The sequence below is a fragment of the Sorex araneus genome, chromosome 2, assembly GCF_027595985.1.
Source record: "Sorex araneus isolate mSorAra2 chromosome 2, mSorAra2.pri, whole genome shotgun sequence".
Taxonomy (NCBI): Eukaryota; Metazoa; Chordata; class Mammalia; order Eulipotyphla; family Soricidae; genus Sorex; species Sorex araneus.
Window position 1 is genome coordinate 331,720,238 of NC_073303.1, and position 21,983 is coordinate 331,742,220.

A 21,983-nucleotide genomic window follows, 5' to 3' on the forward strand; every position below is an offset into this window, starting at 1 on the left:
AAAAAGGTAAAAATAAATCAATGAAATATTTTTTTTTTGCTTTTTGGGTCACACCCGGGGGTTTACTCCTGGTTCATGTACTCCGGAATTACTCCTGGCAGTGCTCTGGGGACCATATGGGATGCTGGGAATCAAACCTGGGTCATCCGCGTGCAAAGCAAATGCCCTACCTGCTGTGCTATTGCTCCAGCTCCGCAACAAAATAAATTTTAAAAATGAAAATGATATGACTAAGGCTAAGAACAGCTAAGAAATTTGTTCGACGGCACTTGGCTCTCAAAGACTATGGCCAACTTTGAGAAATAAAGTGAAATCAAAAACCTTCCACTTTGGCTGTTCACTCACATTCCCCCTGCCCCAGCAGTAAGAACCCTAGTCAATTTGCTCTTTAACTATGCCTGACTTAAAAGAGCAGAGAAAGGATTTCAGAGGACAGGGAGCTAGTGGGAAAAAAAGGGAAAGGCGGTGGTGATTCTAATTCCTCTCGATCACAAACGCCCCCATCAAATAGGGACAAGGATGACATCAATAGAATATCTCTTCCCAGCTCTTAGAAAATCGTGTCCAAGACTAAGGGTCACACAGCAGAGAGCCGCACTTCTCTTGAAAGGGACATGGAAATAGCTTGGGCATTCAGAATGGCCAAAAGTTCTGCTTAGTGGCCAGAGCAATCGTACAGCAGGTATGGCTTTTGCCTTGCAAGCAGCCGACCCGGGTTCCATCGCCAGCATTCCATATAATCCCCCAAGCACCGCCAGGAGTAATTCCTGACTGCAGAGCCAGAATTAACCCCTGAGCATTGCCGGTGTGACCCCCCCCCAAAAAAAAAAGAAAAGCTCTGCTTAATTTTAAAGAAAAGGCACTAAAAAATAGTATCATATTTCAAAAGGGCTGGAGTGATAGCACAGCGGTTGGGCGTTGGCCTTTCACAGGGCCGACCCGTGTTCGATTCCTCCACCCCGTGTTTGATTCCTCTGCCCTCGGAGAGCCCGGCAAGCTGCCAAGAGTACGGAGCCTGCACGGCAGAGCCTGGCAAGCTACCCGTGCATATTGGATATGCCAAAAACAGTAACAATAAGTCTCTCAATGAGAGACGTCACTGGTGCCCACTCAAACAAATCGATGAGCAATGGGATGACAGTGACAGTGATATTTCAAAATTACTCTCAATTTGTCATAGATTTAAAAAGTCTTACCTTCACCTGGAACAATAACATGAAACTATTATAACGTCTAGTTGACTTTCATAATGCCAATAACGGTGTTATTGTATTGGTGCAGCATTGTTGTCATTGGTGTTACTGTTGTAGCAGCACCACATTCTCGAACCCCAGCAATGAAATGCTGGCTTGGGCATCACTAAGAGTGGTCCCAAGGCCCACTAAGCACCATTTATGAGGCCACAAAACAAAACTTATTTAAATTAATACAATACTTCCTCAATTAAATAATGAATACTCTGGATTCACATAGAAACACACAGGATACAGACCATGATTATTGAATTTAGGAGCAAAAAAAAAAATGTATTAACTTGTAAGGATTCTGTGCCATAACTCAGAGAAATGTTTGCATAATTCAGCATCATTCAAAATCAAAATGCACAAACAATTCAATCTTAGATCCTTTTCAAAGCCTTGTTTCTGTCAGGTGTTCAGACAGAACATCTTTGTATGAAGAAGTTTCATACAAAGCCTCTATTCTTAATGAAAATCCATTCCTCTTTCATTCTTTACCTCTGAATAATCATGACAAACAGAAGCTTTTCCTTGAAGAAAGTAGATTGAGTTGGAGTGTGGAAAGAGGCATATAACATGTGCTCAATCCTCTCTCTGCCTGCTTACAGCTCTTGGGATTAACTGGCTTTGAAATATGTATAAACTAGAATGACTGTTGTATTATTCATCAAAGATTTGTTAGACCTTTAAACTCAGCTATACATAGTCACTATACATTTTTAAATAATAATAATAAAATGTGTAACAGCAAAGATGAGTTTAATGCTCCTCTAGAAAAAAAGGAGAAAAAAACACAGAAACAGAAATACTTATTTCAAGTTCATTCCTAGGCCTCTAAAAAGTCATCATAGCAAGTTCTCTGCTATGATCAATTTTTAAGCTACTGATCCAGTCTACAAGTGTCCCTTCCTCACCTGAAACCCCTGAGAAGCAGGCTTTACTTATAAGAATCACACTTTCATTCATGGGGGAAAAAATGCAAAAAGCCTCTAAAAGCCTCTTCAATGCAGTCTTAGCACAATTGCTAGCTATGGAATAAGCCAAGGTTTCCAGTGACTGATAAGTGGATTCTGAACCTGCAAGGAACTGTGAAATCATGCAAATCACAGTGAATTGGATGGAACTGTAGGTTCTCATTTTAAATGAAGGAAGTCAGATGAAGGACAAACACAAGATATCACTAATCTGTGTTTTATAAAATAACAGGATAAGGAATACAAGGTATCAAAGAGGGGCAGGGGTAAGGGGGAATACCTGGATCAGTCCTGACCCTAGAGTACAGAAAGGAGAAGGATAGGGAAAGCCAGAAGTCCAGGGGGTAATTAAGAAGAGGAAGATAGGAAGCAGCAGGTCAGGGCAGGGACCTCATATGCATTAGTGGTGTGGAGGTGCAGAATGTCTGTATCTAACAACACTGAAAGCATGAGATACAAACTACAACAACCAAATTTAAAAATATGCCTGTCAAGAAAGTAGGCTGGGGGGGGGGGAGGAAACCTGGGGACACAGTAGAGGGAAGTTGACACTGGTGGAAGGATTAGTGCTGGAACATTGTATGCAAAACTCAACTAACTTTGTAAATCATGGTGCCTTGATTTAAAAAAAAATTCATAACCAAGATCTGCTACTTTTATTTACTTACTTATTTTTAAATAAGGAAAACAAGCAGAAAATACACCATTCTTTTCCAGTCTCAGCTTCGGGCATTGTTAGTTGAATGAAGGGAACTTGGCAATCAGTTCCCAATGCCAATGACGTTTTCAAACTGTACCGAGGTGGTGCTGCACAGATCTCAGATTATAGACGTGAGCTGAACAGCCTGTGACTCGGCCTAGATCACAGCTTGACAGCCACATTCATTTCTTCATTCAACCAACGTTTCTTCAGTGTCCAGTTGGTGTTGAGCATCGTATTAAGCAGCAGATGCACTGACGAGCACAGTAATGCTGGGCCTGCCAGCCTAAGTTTCAGAGATCCCTCGGGCCACTGCGTCTCCACTATGGTGTGAGCCTTGACAGGGATCAGACCCAATCCAATCAGTTCATACCTGCTGGACACAAAAGCTGAAAAATACAGTGGTTTCCATGAAACTGAGTATCTCAACTTTTTCTTTATCCTAATATGTCTTGATGATGTTATTTTCTTTTGTTAAGAGTCCCTTTGGGGGCTGGAGTGATAGCACAGAAGGTAGGGCGTTTGCCTTGCACGAGGCCGACCTGGGTTCAAATCCCAGCATCCCATATGGTCCCCTGAGCACCACCAGGGGTGATTCCTGAGTGCATGAGCCAGTAGTGACCCCTGTGCATCGCTGGTGTGACCCAAAAAGAAAAAAAAGAGTCCCCTTATGTTTTTTTAATCCCTTTATTTTTGAACCCACACTTAGTGCCACTCAGAGGTTACTCCTAGTTCTGAGTTTGGGATTCACCCCCAGCCATGTTCAAGGAACCATGTAATGCCAGAGATCAAGCCCAGACCTCTGCATACAATGCTTGCACTCAGCTCCTAGAGGTCTTTCTCCTAGAATCCCCTTCCTTTTCAAAATGAAATGAGAATGACAAAAGAGGTAGAGATTTCTTATTTACTCAGTTAGAAAACTAATTTTTTCACTTAAAAATCTAATGGTTTGGAGCCAGAGAGATAGTACTAAGGTTTGTCACTTGTTTTTTTTTTTTTTTTTTTTTTTGCTTTTTGGGTCACAACTGGCAATGCACAGAGGTTACTCCTGGCTCACGCACTCAGGAATTACTTCTGGCGGTGCTCAGGGAACCATATGGGATGCTGGGAATTGAACCTGGTTCAGCCACGTGCAAGGCAAATGCATTACGCACTGTGCTATTATTCCAGCCCCTTAAGTCACTTTCTTTACATGTAGCTGACCCAGGTTTTATGAAATCAAAATTCAGGATATCCTGCTTTGTACCAAAATATCCTCCTTTATGGGATTAACAGATGAAGAGCTTTACAGTATCACAAAACAAAGGCAGAAAGCCCCTAGCTAGAGGGTCAGTCAAAGAAGATGAGTCTGACAGCTGTTTCTTTCTTCATCTGGAACTCCAGCTGGAAAGTGTGTTAATAAGTTAATAAAGTGTGTCCCTTGGCTCTGTGACTGTTATTGAGTGGAGAGTTGGGTTGCCAAGTATGAGCCAAGAAATTCTTCGCTTATGAAATGAATTAATTAGCTAATATTTGTGGAGTGCTTGAAAGTGGTAAAGTGATGTTCATGCTGCATACCATCAAGGTCACAGAAATGTTATTAGAACTGAGGGAGATATATGTCTGCAGAGAAAGTAGCACTGTAGTACTGTCGTCTCATTGTTCATCGATTTGCTCGAGCAGTCACCAGTAACGTCTCCATTGTGAGACTTGCTGTTACTGTTTTTAGCATATCAAATATGCCATGGGTAGCTTACCAGCCTCTGTCATGTGGGCAGGATACTCTCGGTAGCTTGCCAGGCTCCCCAAGAGAGACGGAGGAATCAAACCGGGTCGGCCACATGCAAGGAAAATGCCCTATCCACTGTGCTATCGCTCCAGTCCTGCAGAGAAAGTAACTTGAACAATCACTAAGGGCTATGCTATCAATCTAAATATTAATTAGCATTTAAGGAGCACTCAATCCAGAACTCAGGTTCTTTGCAAGTGAAGTAAGTATATGTGTCTGAACAAATTCTACCTTCCAAAGATAAGTGATACAAAGTCACTTTTCTGATATGTATGACTGGAGAGAGTACATTCTCTAGGAGGATACAAAAGAACTACTTCTTCTCATATTACAGAAACACAGTTCTCTGTAGTTGGCATATTGTGCAGGAAAAAAATTAACATAGACAGTTTGACTCCCAACTTTTCAAAGACTTGTTTATAAGGTTGATCCTTGGCTAGTATTGAGGAACTTGGATATTAGGAAGCTCGTACCATTCCCATATCTATTAAGAATGGCCTCCTATGACTGAATTGTTTAAACAAACAAGATTGTTTGTGCTGAACACCTGCTTCTGCAGTCTGTAGAAAAGCAGAGACTAATTCCATGGCCCAATTAAAACCACACATTCTGGGTCTCCAACGAGCTTCTCCTGTTGGCACCTTTCAAAGTGTTGTAATTAGTCATATTGGGGAAATTAAGGTATATTTCATGTGACTTCACTGCAGAGGACCCCCTGGAAGCTTGCATCTGGCTTTCTCAAGACTGCTGATGATCCTACCTCTTTGTCAATCTGGCACTGTATCTTTTCATTATGATTAATCATTATCCTAACTTAATACTGAACTGAGTCATGCACATCCTCCTACTGAATCACTAGTTTTTGATGACCCCAACACAGTATTCTGTTTCATATAGAGGGTTTCTAATACTCCATCTGCATGGGAAAGTAGGCTGCTGACTGCTCCCTGCAACTCAAGGGCAAAAGCCTAGATCTAGCCTAATGCCCATGAAGGGTTTTACTAGATCTTTCTCTTGTACTCACGATTAGTGGGGTCAGTGCTAATATGGTAGTCATTACTTACCTGCATAAAGATAAGCATTATATGAAGCACCTTCCTCATCTTCCTGAAGTTCATTACTCAGGTCACACACAATTAGACAGTTTTGTCACTTGTTTCATAACTTCATTCTTATAAAATATCTTAAACAGAACTAAGTACACATAAACCATCTAGAACTTTTTTCAAGGAAAATTAATGTATAAAAAGTCATCAGATAAGTTCATGGGATATGATTATTCCATTTAACTTAAATAGTTGTAAATTACAGGCAAGTTCATTCAACCCCCAGGACAAGAGTGGCTTACCCAGGCATTAGTAGAAAATCCAACCTTTTTCTATAGAAGGAATGTGAAATAATCCACTATGCCTGTAAATTTTGCATGACAACTCACAATGGGAACTCTCAGTAATCTTTAAAATGTAACCCAAGAGAGATGCAGATCAAAACAACCATGAGATACCACCTCACAACACAGAGACTGGCACACAAACAAAAGAACAAAAGCAACCACTGTTGGAGAGGATGTGGGGAGAAAGGGACCCTTCTCCACTGCTGGTGGGAATGCCGACTGGCTCAGCCCTTTTGGAAAACAATATGGACGATTCTCAAAAAATTAGAAATTGAGATCCCATTTGACCCAGCAATACCACTGCTGGGAATATATCCCAGAGAAGCAAAAAAGCATAGTCGAAATGACATCTGCACTTATATGTTCATCGCAGCACTGTTTATAATAGCCAGAATCTGGAAAAAACCCGAGTGCCCTAGAACAGATGACTGGTTGAAGAAACTTTGGTACATCTATACAATGGAATACTGTGCAGCTGTTAGAAAAAATGAGGTCATGAACTTTGCATATAAGTGGATCAGCATGGAAAGAATCATGCTAAGTGAAATGAGTCAGAAAGAGAGAGACAGACATAGAAAGATTGCACTCATCTGTGGAATATAGAATAACAGAGTAGGAGACTAACACCCAAGAATAGTAGAAATAAGTACCAGGAGGTTGACTCCATGTCTTAGAAGCTGGCCTCACATTCTGGGGAGAGGGCACCTCAGATAGAGAAAGGAACACCAAGTAAAATGTGGTTGGAGGCCACGCGGGGGAAGGGTGATGCGTGCTGAATGTAGACTAGAGACTGAACACAATGGCCACTCAACACCTTTATTGCAAACCACAACACCCAATTGGAGAGAAAGAACAAAAGGGAATACCCTGCCACAGAGGCAGGGTGGGGTGGGGGGAGATGGGATTGAGGGGGTGGGAGGGATGCTGGGTTTATTGGTGGTGGAGAATGGGCACTGGTGAAGGGATGGGTTCACCAGTGGAGGGAAACATGAGCACGAAAACGTATAAATCTGTAACTATACCCTCACGGTGATTCACTAATTAAAAAATAAATAAATTTTTAAAAATAAATAAATGATAAAAATAAAATGTAACTCAAGAACTAAACGTAAATATGAAAGAAAACTCTGGCTTATTTTTTATTTTATTGCTAACATAAACTAACAATTCTAAAAAGTCAGAGAGATAGTCCAGTGGTTGAGGCACGTGCCTTGCACATGACCAAACCTGGTTTAATCTCTGGAACTGTGCAATCTCCTGAGCATCCTTGGGAGCAATCCCCCAAGCACAGAGTGGGGATTCATCCTCCAAACATCACTGAGTGTGGCCCAATGCCCTACTGCCATACTAAAAAAAAAAAAAAATCTGTTCCTCTAAAGGGACATGAGTTTGCCATTAGTATGCTACTGATTTCACTATTTGCCTATTATACCTCAGATGAAAACTCCTGTCAAGACCAACCTTCACAAACAAAAGTCCCTCTGATGTGACACTGTAGGTAACACAGGACACCTGATCAACTTCTGGTGCCCGAGATCCCAATATAAAATTAACATGTCTTGGGACCGGAGCAATAACACAGCGGGTAGGGTGTTTGCCTTGCACTCGGCCAACCCAGGTTCGATTCCCAGCATCCCATATGGTCCCCTGAGCACTGCCAGGAGTAATTCCTGAGTGAAGAGCCAGAAGTAACCCCTGTTCATCGCCGGGTGTGACCCAAAAAGCAAAAAAAAAAAAAAAATTAACATGTCTTGATGAATGAAGCTATAATAATGGCCACTACTTATTAATGAAATTGGTTGTGTTTTATCTTATTTAATTCTTACAATAATTTAGCAAGGTTTATATTAGTGCCCACACTTGATGACAGAACAGAGGTAGAGGAAAGAATGAAAGTGTCCAATTATACTAAGTATGCTAGTGAGGGATTTGGACTGAAACTAAGGTAAGCTAACCCAAGCCACAAGACAAGAAACTATTCCAGCACTTGGACTTTAAAGGTAGAAATTATGTTTGTTTCTGTCAAATTATGTTTGAACTATTTATCTAAAGAGTTTTATAGTGCTTCCAAGGATATACTAGATTTTTCTTTTGTATAACCCATTTCTAGGAATAAAGCAGTACACTGGGCAGAGGATGTTAATGTTCCATGTTACTAGGGTACCACTCGGTAGTAAGTAGTAAACTGCTGCACTCAGTAGTAGTAAACTGTTGTTTTAAAATGCAAAATAATACTAGGAGAATTCTTCCAGTTCATCAAACAATGAAGTCAACAATTTAAGTGCTCACATGCAAAAAAATACTAAATACTTGTAAATAAGAGTTTGTATAAATATAAGAATAACCAGGGCCAGAGCAATAGCACATCGGGTAGAGCGTTTGCCTTGCATGTGGCCGACCTAGGTTTGATCCCCGGCATCCCACATGGTCCCCCAAGCACCGCCAGGAGTAATTCCTGAGTACAGTGCCAGGAGTAACCCCTGAGCATCGTTGGGTGTGACCTGAAAAACAAATATATGTATATGCTTCCCCAAGAGCTCAAGGAAAAGATGCCAACTATCTGGAGTCACTTACTTGAGACAAGGATGTCAGCAACATGACTGCTAATGACAGCAGTTCCCAGAGAAAGAGGTTCACTATGGGTAAGTAGATTGAAGCCAGGGGGCTGTGGAAGTCAGAATTCTAACATGACCCCAAATTCCTATCCCCTTTGAAGATGTTTTCATAAAGGGATTTTAAAAACCTCCTATCGAGTCATTTCAAATAAAGGTAATTATACTGAACAGACCTGACCTAATCAGGTGAGCCACTTTTAACTGTCACAGTTCCTCAAAGCAGGGACACCAACCTCTCATCGACCTTGAAAGGTGAACTGCCAAGTGGGAAGGACAGCTATGTGGCAGGACAGAAAGGGCAGCCTCTTGGAGTCCTCAGCTCCACAACTCCAGGAAACGGAATCCTGTGAACAACCTGTAAACACAGAGCCTCATAGCCCCCAGGTGAAAACAACCTGGACCACATTTTAATGACGTGATATCATTGCACTGTCCTGAGGGGACACACCTAGAGCCGTGAACCATGGGAACTGTAAAGTAACCAAACAAGTGTGCTGTTCTGAATTTAGGGCTATAATTCATGCAATGATAGTAAACCGGTCCCAATCGAGAAGCCCACAAACTGAATGCAGTGGGTCATCACCTAGTTTAATTAGTATCCAGAGGTGTACAGATGGGAAACATAAAGTTTTCAGCTCTGAAGGGGAGACCTTTTTGCTGCTACTGGAAGCAGAGGAGATCCCCACATCCATGTCAACACTGGTTGCTTTTTATTCTTTTGGATGTGTGCCAGTCTCTGTGATGTGAGATGATAGCTCATTGTTTTGATCAGCATCTCCCTGAAGATTAGTAAAAAAGAAGGTTTTTTTCATGTGCCTTTTGGCTATTCCAATTTCTTCTTTTAGAAAGTTTCTGTTCATTTCATTGCCCCATTGTCTTATGGGATTGGATGAATTTTATATCATCCAATATCTTGTATATCTTGTATATCTTCTTCTCAGAAGGATATTGGGTGAATATCCTTTCCCTTTCCGTAGGCTGTCTTTGTATCCTGGTTACTATTTTTTGTGAGGTGCAGAAGCTTCTTAGTTTAAGATAGTCCCATTCATTGTTGGTGGGCATGCCAACTTGTAGGGCCTTTTTTGAAAACAATATAGATGTTTCTAAAAAACTAGAAATTGAGCTCCCATCTGACCCAGCAATATCACCTCTGGGAATATACCCTGGGGGGTCCAAAAACACACAGCAAGAAACACCATCTGCACTCTAACTTCATTGCAGCACTATTCACATTATCCAGAATCTGAAAACAACCAGAGTGCCCAAGAACAGAGGAATGGATAAAAAAAAAAAAAAAAACATGGTACATTTACACAATGGAATACTATGCAGCTATCAGGAAAAATGGTCATGAAATTTACTCATAGATGGATGGATCTGAAGAGTATCATGCTGAATGAAATGAGTCAGAAAAAAAAGGACAGATATAGAATGATTGCATTAATTTGTGGTATATAAAAATATATATAGTAGAAGAAGAATATTCATGGCCAGGGAAAATAGGGGTTAGGAGGACTAGTCAATGGTTGGAACTAACCAAAGCGTGTGTGAGGCTGAGGGTAGGTAAAATAGAGACCCGTATGACAACAATAGCCGGGAATGATCATGCTGGGCAAGATCTGAGGGTTAAAAATAGGTTTAGGAATATTCTTGATAACCTTTCAGTATCAATATTGCAAACCACAATGCCCAAAAGGAGAGACAGAGACAGAGACAGAGACAGAGACAGAGACAGACAGTGATGGGTATCAGGGGGTGACGGGAGGGAACCTGGGGACACTGATACTGGGAAATGTGCATTGGTGGAGAGATGGGTGTTGGAATACTGTATGACTGAAGTCCAATCATGAACATCTTTTTAATGGTCTATCTCACAGTGATGCAATTAAAAAGTTAAAAAAAAAATGAAGAGGAAAGAGAGGAACAAACCACAAACCAGAACCACTTCCCTATGTGCTTACTGAAGTGATTGATTCAATTTTTCTATTGCCTGGTGACATGAAGAGCCTTAACTACCCACCCCAATGAGATTTCTTCTTTCCCCTCTTGGAGACTGCACAAGGACAAGGCGAAAGCCACCAACTAGAGCCATTGTTAAGTATTTGGCTTACACCATCAGCACTTCAGCAGCACAACACAGCAGGGTGTGATTTGCCTCTCACTGGCTAAATAAAGTAGCTCATTATTTCTAGTTTTTAGCAAGCCTACTGCTTATTTGAGCATTCCTAGGATAATATCTAAGCTCTAAATTCTTTCCCTCCTCCAATGCATTGTGTTCTGTTCGTTTTGTTTCCATTGTGGGGAGCACACCACACAAATTTGGTGTTTGCCGCCACCCGATGTACCACCCCCTTCTTCCCACTCTGCTCAGTGCTCACGGGTTACTTCTGGTGGTGCTCAAGGATCATGCAGTGACAGGAATCAAATCCAGGACTCCTGCATGGAAAGCATGCATTCCAGACTATTGCACCATCTCCAGGGCCCCATCCAAAGCACTCATAGAGTGAATTTTTTTTAAGTTTTTATTGAGTCACTGTGAGATATGGAGTCACAAAGTTGATCATAATCAGGTTTAGAGTGACTTTTAAAACCTTTTAAGCCTGTGTTTTCTCTTGAGCAAATCTCTCTATTTATCTCTGTTGGTTTTTTTTTTCACTCTGAACAAGCCCATGTTCTCTCTTTAACACACATCCCTTTCCTTCCCTTCACATCTTTCTAAGCAAATTTCTTTCAATAAAACTATCTTGCTTCACTCATCTTCTGGCCCTGTTCCAAAGATTCATAAATAAATCTCAAAAGAGATCAATTAGCCACAAAAATTTCTCAGGTACCCTTCCCTGGCTAAGACCTCCAGGGAGATCTTGGGAGCAAGGCAGGCCAAGTTCTGGTCCTACCAAAGTTCCAGCAGCCATATCCACACCCCAACAGCTGTCACCATGCCTCTAGCTGAACTTTCCAGTTAAATATTCTGGATTTTCTGGAGTGACATCTCCAAACCCTACAATACTAACATCCCAATAGGACCACACCAGATTGAATAAGAATGCAGCATATAAACCAAATAATCTCCTAATCTCCACTAACAAGAACAATAACACAGACAGCTTCCTTTACAACAACAGCTTAGTAAGTCCTCAGAGAAGGACTTAATGTCCCCATGGTGATATATAACAAGTTTTCTTTTACTGAAGTATTTTTGATCATTCCATTTAGTGGTGAGAAGCAATATAAATTATTGTGAGCCCATGCGGGGGACAGGCTTGAGGAGTGGTTGGGGAAAAGGAGACAATGATGGGGAAGAAAAGTGACAAAGGAGTGATGAGTGTGGTTTTAGAATACTGAATGCCTGTAAAAAATCATCATTAACAACTTTGTAAATCACAGTGTTTAAATATAAAGTGGGAAAAAAGTCTTCACCTTAAAAAAAAAAGAAACTAGCTCCAAGTTTTATAAATTTTCATCTCCAAGTTTATGATGTATTCTACTGATTTTATCACCTATGGTCACAACTCTACCCATAGTCTTGAATTACAATTGGGCAACTAAAACCCAGGACTATAGTCAGAATTTTTGAATGTCATTAAGTTCACTCCAGACCCAAATCTGCTCTCCTCAAAGCAGTTACATAACTTCAGCGTGGATGAAAGTATGCATATACCTAATCAACTTGTTTTTCTTCAATTACATAATCTGAGTCTTTTAATTGGGTTTTGATCTGGGTCTTTTATTGCCATTTTCAATAATTTCTTATTTGCAACAATATCTACCAGAATTCAATATACCCAGCATAGATTGGTTAATTACTAGAGGTGAACATATAGATGTTATTTGATGAATCTTCAGTTCCTATATGGTAAAACAGGACTTCAAGGTTAGACAATGGGATAGAGGGTGTCAATATTATAGCTGCTCTCCCAACAGAGTATACATTTATATAAACCACAGATGTATTTTTAATAGATTCATATATGTATATGTTCAAAATGATCAGTAAAATTCTATAGAAGCAATCCTGTGCCTATAGTTTAAGTTCAATAACTACTTGATGACTAAACCCTTTGTTCTTTGACAGACTTGAAAGTGACACAAAGTAATCACACAGATTACCTCAATTTCAGAAGTGGAAAACTAATTACTACATATACAAATAGTCCTATTATCATATATGTATAAAGAAAAATGTCATCCATTTGTTAAGAATTTACTAGGGAGATAAAAAATTTAGCAAGTAACACTGATGTGCCTGGAACTAGATTAAATGTTTTTCATATATCATTCCACCTATTTCCAGTAGACACCCATACAGACAATATCACTACTATCATTTTGCAATGAATATTCAGAAGGGTCAAGAAAATTGCCAAAGAACTCAAGGCTGCTAACTATCTCTAAATAAAGTAAGTAAGTATCTGGTAAATAAACATAGAGAAAGGCCCAAACCCATGAACCTCTGATTGGAAGGAACTATGAAAGATTTCCCAAATTTTACATCATAGTAAAAACTACATGTATTAAACACCCTATTTACCTTAGTAAGTGATTAAGCAAATCAAATTATATATTTAGACCCAAATAAAGGCTTTTCCTTTTCTCCTTCCCTTATCTTTTGAGGGACAATTTTATTTAGGTGGACTTTCTCTATGTAAAATGTACAATATTTTTAAATATATTAGAGGGATACAAGAATTCCAAATTTATTATTTAATGGAAGAAGTGAAATTATAATAGAAGTTTTATGGTTATCATTTCATTTAAAATACCAAGTACTCAGATAACTTAATTTATTTAATTCTTACAATAATCCTGTGAATATACTATGAACATACTCATTTTATAGGTGAAGAAACTGAGGTACATCAAACTAACCATCAAGAAGAATCTCTGTTTGCTGTTCACCCTTCCAGCCAGGAGTAAACCCTGAGCACGAGCAGGAGTTCCAAAGTTAGATAGAGTGCCGCCCAGGTCAGGTTTTGGTGATGATTCTCTTCTGTGTTACAGATTGGAAATGATCACCCTGGACAAGAACCAAGTGTAGAAAGTAGGTAAAGGAATACATGATAAACTTTCAGTATCTGTATTGTAAACCATAATGCCCAAAGGGTGAGGGAGAAGAGAGAGAAAGGAATGGAAAGAGGGAGTAAGGGTGGGAGGGGGGAGGGAAAGAGAGAGAGAGGAGAGAGGTACCTGCCACAGAAGCAAGTGGGGGTTGGGGGTGGCAGGAGAGAAACTGGGGTCATTGGTGGTGGGAAATGTGCACTGGTAGAAGGGTGGTTTGGAACACTGTATGGCTAAAACCTGATCATAAACAGCTTTGTAACTGTATACCTCATGGTGATTAAATAAAAATTTTAGAAATTTTTTTAAAAATCAAAATTAGAATTACCATTTGATTGAGCAATCTTCTAAATATACAGTTGAAGAAATAAAATCAGGTTTCAAAATACATCAGCTCTTACATGGTTATTGTAATACTGATGACAAGAACTAAGATATGAAAAATAACCTGTGGCCATCTATAAATGGATAAAATTGTGACATATATAAGCATTGCAATATTATTCAGACATGATATAAAAGGAGAGATTGACATTTGTGACAAACATGTAGAGAATGAGAAGAACTATGCTACATAAAATAAATCAAGACTAGAAGGAAAAATACTGTGTGCTCTCACTTAAATATAGAATATACAAAAATCCAAACTCATAGAAACACAGAGAGTAGGAAAGTGGTTTTGGGAGGGGATGGTCAAAAGATAAAATTTCCATTTGTAAGGTAATAATAACTTCTAGGAATGTAATGTAATGTATAGTACTGTGGCTATATTAGCAATACTATATTATATGCCTAAAAGTTACTGAGAGTAACTCTAAAATGTTCTCACCACCAAAAGATGGTAATTATATGAAGTGGAAGATATACTGAATAACTTTACTATGATTATTATTTCATAGTATATCTATGTCTCAAATCATTGCTCTGTACTCCTTAAACATACCCTGTTATGTTAATTATACCACAATAGAGCTGCAGACAAAATAAATGAGACTATTGCAATCTACAGTCAAAATAAGTTAACTATACACACACGATTATTTTAATGATTAGTAACATTCTTCTATTTAATTTATATGCTTCCTCTACTAGGGGAGAAAAACAATAAATGCATTAAAGCTCCTTTAGAAAATTCAATTTGAGATAAAATGACATTAAAAGTCTTGTAGTGCCCTCTTCTCTCCCTTTTTCCATCTCGCTCCTTTGTCTCCCAGAAATTCCTCTCAAGACCTGCACTCAGAATCTTCCTGTCTGCTCTGCTCTCCCCAAGAGGATTACCATTCTCTCTTCCTTCCACCAAACTGTGTACAGCTGTCTTCCACAAACTATGGGAAATAGGGCAACAGTATTTTTTAAAAGTCATTGAAAGATCATTTCTCCAAGGTACTCATATTTTAAAGATGGGTATTATTTATCCACATAAATTCCTATGAGATGAAATATAGATTTTAGTCTATAGTTCAGTTCCCAGGAAATCACATAATTCCAGTACAATATAAAAACAGACGACATTATTATTACTTCTTGGAAAATGCCCATAACGCAAAGAGCATGGCCGTTTGAGAGGACAACACCTAAAAGATGCTTTAAAGCTAATGGTTATGTCATACTCCTCAATCTAGAGAGGATTGTTTTCCCTTTCTCTCCTCTATTTTGACTGACATGATTTTGGGCATATACTTATGCTGAAATACTTTAAATGTCATACCAAAATGATATCTGGAAGCTAATGTTCAAATAAAAGGTGAAATAATCCAAATTTAGCAATAATAGATGGCCATAATCTCCAAGTGTGATGAGAGTCTGCTAGTTACAGTCTTTCCAGCTCCATAAGCTGTTCTTAAGAAAACTTCTTGTTTTCTACTTCCATTGCTTCATACTTACATAAGGTAAGACAAAGCAAAAACTAGATATACAGAATTAGAATGCCTGTGAACTGGTGCCACTGTTAATAAATGCTTAAGCCTTGTCTGAACCTTGGTTAAATCTTGGCAAAATGTGGGCCTGCAATACCCAATGAACCTCAATTGAGCATCTACTAAATATCAAGTATTGAACTCCATCTTCAGAATTACTCTCACACGATTTCTTTCATCTCTGGGAATAAATTCTAGTATTAACCTGGGAATAGATTCTAATATTAACCTGAATGCCTTTGATCAGGCTGCCATTATATCTTCCCTTGGATTTCAGCATCTCTCAGTTTAAATGAATACAAACGTCATCCCAAGACCGTATGCTTAGAACAGGAACTCACTGGTTAAGATGAGCAGGAAATAAAGGGTTAAGTGTTATAAAGTAAAAGCATATTATGAATCAGGAACTATTTTCTAACCAGATGCTAATCCCCATTCTTTCCAGAAATATATCCTTACCCTCCTGAGTAAAAGAAGTAAACTTCCAGCTTTTTGCTTTCTTTCAATTGTATACAATATGCAGGTCTAGTTCTTCTTTAATTATTAATAGTATCTAGAGTCCCTAGTACATTACCTGGCAAGTATCATCTCATTCAGCAGTCAATAAATATATGTCACATAAATGAATGAGCTTTTGAAGTAAGTGACTCATCTTTTAGATGGAAAAATTATGACTTATTTTCAATTAATTCAGCAGCATATGACAATGACACTAAAGGTATTTCTTTAAACTCTGATAAAGCACTGGCTCTGCCACCAGAATACAATGATACTAATGTATTACTAGACTTAATGGTTAAACGCATACAATTAACATGCTTTAATCGGTCCTTCACTAAATTGTCTGAGAATTTTTAAGTGTTTATACATCCACATTTTTTCATCCTCACTAGAAGTCCTCCAAAAAAGGAAAAGGATGGAAAGTAAAAGGACAGTTAAAACTTGGTATACTTTGGCATATAATTTTTCAGTATTTAGACAGTATTTCTTCCTCGTTTATATTCAGGCAACAGGAATTTGTCCAGAATCCTCTATCTGACATTTGTTCAGCTGTCCAAGCCAACCCAGTGCCCAGAGCAGAGGCCACAGGAGCAGACAAATGCACTAGAAATGCACACTTTCTCCTCACTTGGAGTGTCTTGAGATTCACTGTTCTCAGGTCAGTCAATTTCAAACCCACTTCCAGGATGTGTGTCATTCCACCCCAGCATCCCTCCTCCAGAGTCTGAATCACATCTGCAGGTCAGAGCCCTCAGCCTTCGGGGACAGAGAAGCATAGTGGGAAGGGTATCAATGCAAGTGCATGCAGGATGGAGCCACAGGAAAAGGAGGAGCTGTCCTCAAACCAAGGACCCAGCCTCGACCACTATGTGTCACTAATTCCAGCACAAACCACTAAGAAGGCTAAGAATTATATAGAGATGTTGCTCACCAAAATTACTAGAAACATGTGCATCATGAATTTGGCTGACTTTGGCAAAAGGAATATGATAGCAATTTTTTTATGATTGGGAGGCTCAGCCTTAATGTCTGTAAGTACTCAACAAGATAACTGTAACTTCAATTATCGTTTTGAACATACAATAATTTCATGACTATGTGCATGGGGAATAAACGTTATTTTTTATTACGTGTATCACGATGGAAAGTAAAGGGGCCAAAGAGATAGTACAATGAGTAGAGCGCTTGCCTTGCACATGAGCAACCCAGGTTGAATACCCAGCATTCCAAGCCCTGTCAGGAGTGATTCCTGAATGCAGAGCTAGAAGTTAGCCCTGAGTGCTACTGGGTGTGCCCTCCTCCCCCAAAAGTAAAAAGATGGAAAGCAAAAGGAGAGTTAAAGCTTGGTACTTTGGTATATAACTTTTCAGTATTTAAACATATGGTGTGTGCCCTGGCTCTGAAAAATTAGGAGTGCTTTGTTTCAATACTTTCTTGACTTTCAAATACCAAAATATCTGAATACACTTAATAGCTGAGGTGAGAAACTACCTGTATAAACTGTTGAGATTTCATATGTTCTCAAACTTACCAAGAGAGGAGGTTGTTGCAAGTGAATACGTTCTCTTGAAGCAATGTGGAAACATCAACCATGTTCATTTCTGATGGTATTAATAAATAAATAAGCAATTGCAATGTTTGTTGCACATTAAGCATGTGCTGGGTACATCCTAAGTAATTCTCAAAATGCTTGAGTAGCTACCAATATTTTCCTTCACAGGCAAGGAAATAGATATGTGGTTCAAAACGCCCAAATTTCCCGATCCAGAAAGGAAGGCAGTGGCACCTCTGCTGGGCTCAGCAGCTCCACAGACCACTTGCTCTCTGCCACTGACCTTGCTGTCTCCAAGATTCTAAAGCTTATTCTGATGAACTATAGCACTGTCGCACTGTAGTATTGTCGTCCCATTGTTCATCGATTTGCTCAAGAGGGCACAAGTAACATCTCCATTGTGAGACTTGTTACTGTTTTTGGCATATTGAATACGTCACAGATAGCTTGACAGGCTCTGTCGTGCGAGTAGGATACTCTTGGTAGCTTGCTGAGCTCTCCGAGAGGGGCAGAGAATCGAAATCGGTTGGCCACATGCAAGGTAAGTGCCCTACCCGCTGTGCTCTTGCTCCAGTTGATTCTGATGAACAGAGAGTTAAATTTGAATTAAACATTTAAATATAGGTCTACATAACACCTATATTTTGTTAAGTGATACCTATAAAGCCTAATTTAAGTGCTTTTGAAATATAAAGACCAAAAAAGAAGAGGAGCTATAAATCCCCAAACCTGATTTGTGTTTGGGTGAGCCTGTGGGCCCCAAAGAGGCAAAATGTCCCCAGAAGTGTGCAACTAGATAAAAAATCATTTGGGGAAGAGCTCCTTTTCTTTCTACCTCCCTGTCAGTCTTTTCTCTCATCTTCAAATGCATTGACAACTAAAGATGCTTTACTTCGTGGAAACAGATTAAGGCACAGTTTTGACATCTGCCCTCCAGAGAGAGAGAGAGAGATGAAAATGATATTGCATTTTAAGTCCGTATTTCAGTTCAACCTCACCCTTCCTCCTGTACAAAAGCATCTAGGGCACTCAAAAACCCTTCCTTGCTCGTGTTTCGGTTACCATGACAACAGACATCTGCTCTGAATGGACAGAAAGGGTAGGGAAACAAATATATTTCAGCCTACTTGAGAAATACTTTCTTAGCCGTAGCACAATGCTGTCAGTACTACCGGCTCTTAAGCATATTGAGTGGTTAATGGAAGTGCCTTCAGGAACTAGATTCTGTTCAAGATCTAAGCTATGTAGGTAAGGGACAGCACATTTCATCCAATTCTTCCACCTAATGGATGGAAGGCAGCTGGTGGGGCTTTATAGCAGTCCCTCGGTCAACTCTTAGCAGCAGCCAGGATGCATAGGTCTGTGGATCTACATGGGCTCAGACACGGATCAGCCTGCCATAGGCATGGTCATAGTCAAGGCATGAAAAAGCTGTTTGGAAATAGAGCCAAGACCCTTTGTAGAGTTTAAATCCTTGGTTAGAGCTTAAAGAGAAAATAACAAGCCCCTCTCAGCCACCTTCATAAAAGTTGTGTTTTTTCACCAGCTCCCATTCAGTGCTTTTTAAGTCCGCTGCATTAGAGCCTCTATATAATCATTAGATCTAATCCTCTCCACATCTGTTTAACTAGATAGAATAGTCACCAGTTTTTACAAAGAAAACAGATGTTCAAGGAAATTAAGTAATGTGTCCAGAATCCACATAATCATCACAAAAAAAGGTCTGATATGTAAATTCACTGACTTGACAGGAGAAGATTCTCTTTATGATGCACAACAATTGGAAAGTGGGGCTGGAAAAAGCTGCACAACCCCCTTGTTGATGCTCAACACACAAATCATCAGTAAAGTAACAGCTTTGTCTTTGTATACAGTGAGCCCATCAAACCATAGACCTGTCCACAAAAGTATACATAGTCATCCAAAAAAGAATTATGTCCTCATCTATTAAAAATTCTGTCCTCTGGAGCCTTCTCCCTCACATAGCAACAACAGAGCCTTGGTCCAAAGGCCCAAGATGACATACTTGTACTTGGGAGCAATGCACCACAACAGAGAGCATAGACGTACTCTAACTCCACCACTCGGGTCCCAGCCCCACTAGACGGAATTGTGTGGCTTAGGAAGGGACTTAAGGGGGTGGGAAAAAGCAAAAGGAAGGGACTAAAAACTCCCTGTGTTTCAGCGAATGTACAGATACGTGTTGAGCACACAGCCAAAGCTGATACGTAAGATAAAAATTAGTTCCCCATGTATATTATTTTTGTTACTCTTTCCCTCTCACCCATATCAAAATGTCCTCCGATATATTGCCATGTGTGGTCATGAAAAATGGTAGTTTATCAAAATTATAAAATGAAAGCCATACTGTGCCACTTCAATTAGATAAAATCATCCATGTCCTCTGCCCATGATGGCCCCTTTCTCTTCCATGTTATGTTTCAGCTGGTGTGGCAGAGTCTGTGACCCGCGCAGATCACTTCACTGTTTTAGTGGCTCCCATTGCATGTTCATGCCCATCTTCAAGCACTCCTGTAGCCTGCCCTTCAGCAGTCTTAAACCCCCAGGACGGCCTTAACCCAAATCTGACAGACAGGTGTAGAAGATAAAATCGCATTTCTCAGGGTCAGTAAGGTAGTACAGTGAATAGGGCACTTGCCTTGCACATGGCTGACACTGATTAGATTCCCACCACCCCACAGGGTCCCCTGAGCCCACCAGGAGTGATTTCTGAATGCAGAGCCAAGAGTTGGTCCTAAATACCGCTGGATGTGGCCCCAAAACAAAAACAAAACAAAACAAAAAATTCCTACTTTTCTCAACTTGATGGACATACGTTCTTTCTGAGCCTCTTGCCCCTTATAAGTCACATTGACCAACCCCTCATCAGGCGACACCTGCTAATTCATAAGCCTGCGTCACAAGAATCATCTTTTCAGGTCTCGCTTCTGGGGAACCAACTTAACACAGATTACAGTTAACAGGCCTAAGTGGTTGCTTTAAAAGTAAAGCTAGAAATAAACACTTGGGTGAGAAATGTTTCCGTCCTGGTAAGCCTTGACAAGAAGTTTTTAGCATTCTCTGAGAATCTGAGCAAGCAGCAATAGGCATTTTGTCCTTCAGTTTAAAAAATGGAGTTGAAAAGTGTAAACACGGTGATGCATTTTGGAACAAGATGCACCTTCTGGGCAGCAATCACTCCAGATTCGGAGTCATCGGACTCCATTGTTGCTTGTTCCCAAATGAAACGTTTCACCAAAAAATTCAGAATGTTCTAGAACAAGCAAGGCTTTATTAGGTGCTCAAAATTTAAGTGGAAATGTACCCTTTTAGATAAAATAAAATTAAAAGGATGAATGGAATATTTATCACCTGAATGTTTAGTGGAATTCTGTAACAGAATCCATTTATCCTTAGAACTTAATTGTAGATACTACTTACAGACACAGGACAAAAATGATGTCCCCTATTTCACAGTGGCATTCAGTCAGATTAAATTTAGTTTGGGGCTGAAGATGTGGATCTATAGTGGAGTACATACCTTGCATGTGTGCCACCCTGGATCCAATCCCTGCACTGCTCAGAGGCAAGATATTAAATAAAGGGGGTGGGGGTTGTTGAATAAAAATTTGTTGAGTAAAAATTACACTACTTTTTTATCAATTAGCAGATTTTATTTTTTTTTTAATTTTATTGAATCACCATGTGGAAAGTTACAAAGTTTTCAGGTTTAAGTCTCAGTTATACAATGCTCGAACACCCATCTCTTCACCAGTGCCCATATTCCACCACCAAGAATCACAGTACAGCTCCACCCCGCCGTCCCACATCCCCAGCCCCCCACCCTGCCTGTGTAACTGATAAATTTCACTTTACTTTCACTTTACTTTGATTACATTCAATATTTCAACACAAAACTCACTATTATTGTTTGGAGTTTCTAAATTTACACTACTTTAATTAGAAATTATTTTTAGAGAACAGCCTCTTTTATCATGTCTTTTGTTTAAATTGTTTGCTAAACAGGACAGAGAAGGGACCAGTACGAAATAATCTTTAGAAATTATTACTCTGGACAAGAATTGAGTGTTGAAACTAGGTAAAGGAGTATACATGATAACCTTTCAGTATCTGTATTGCAAGAGAGACAGAAAGAGAAAGAGAGAGAGAAGAAAATAGTCTGCCATGGGGGCAGGAGGGAGGGAAACTGGGGATATTGGTGGTGGGAGATGTACACTGGTGAAGGGATGAGTGTTAGAACATTGTATGAC